Below are 726 nucleotides of genomic sequence, written 5' to 3'. Positions count from 1 at the left end.
TAGATGCTGCATAAGTCAATCTCGATAAGGTAATCAGTGAATGACTTTTTACTTTGGTTCACATGCTCTTAGATTTTTATGTTAAGATTGTTAGATCTTTTATCCCTAAAACTCAACTAATAATAATGAAAGATTATATCAAGACCACGAGTAGTGAGCGAAAATGCTCTCAGGCAAGCTCTAACAAGAGACTCCTTAAGCATTCAACAACCAGATTAACTAAACTACCACCCTAATGGTAAAGTAGTGTTAACTAGTAAAATATTTCTTTTTAATTAGAAAGTCAACAATTGGAATCGTACAAAATAATCTCCTTCTAAAAAATAAAAGAAAGGCTGCCAATCACTAAGAAAGACAATTTCTTAACCCTCAAAGTGAGACCTTTGTTGCACTAGCTAGAAATTCTTGTTTTTATTTAGTTTAGACGTTTCATTAATAATAACGATAAAATAAAATTAAGCAAAAAAATAAATAAATAACGATAAAATGGTCTATTTCAATTAATTACCATCCTTGCTTTCTCTTTTCATTAATATTGTGCTTTGATTCAGGTGCTTCGTACGAAGCTTTAGCGTGTAGAGAGTTAAAGGTGGTATATGTTTAGTCATTTTCCTAAATATATTTAAATTTATACACATATACATGTGGTAAAGTTTTACTTGGATGGTAGGGTTTAGATTCTGGATTTAGATTTCTTTTCTTTTCTTTTCTTTTTCTTGGCAAAAT

The sequence above is a fragment of the Diospyros lotus genome, chromosome 7, assembly GCF_014633365.1.
Source record: "Diospyros lotus cultivar Yz01 chromosome 7, ASM1463336v1, whole genome shotgun sequence".
In the NCBI taxonomy this organism is placed as follows: Eukaryota; Viridiplantae; Streptophyta; class Magnoliopsida; order Ericales; family Ebenaceae; genus Diospyros; species Diospyros lotus.
This window is presented reverse-complemented; position numbering follows the sequence as displayed.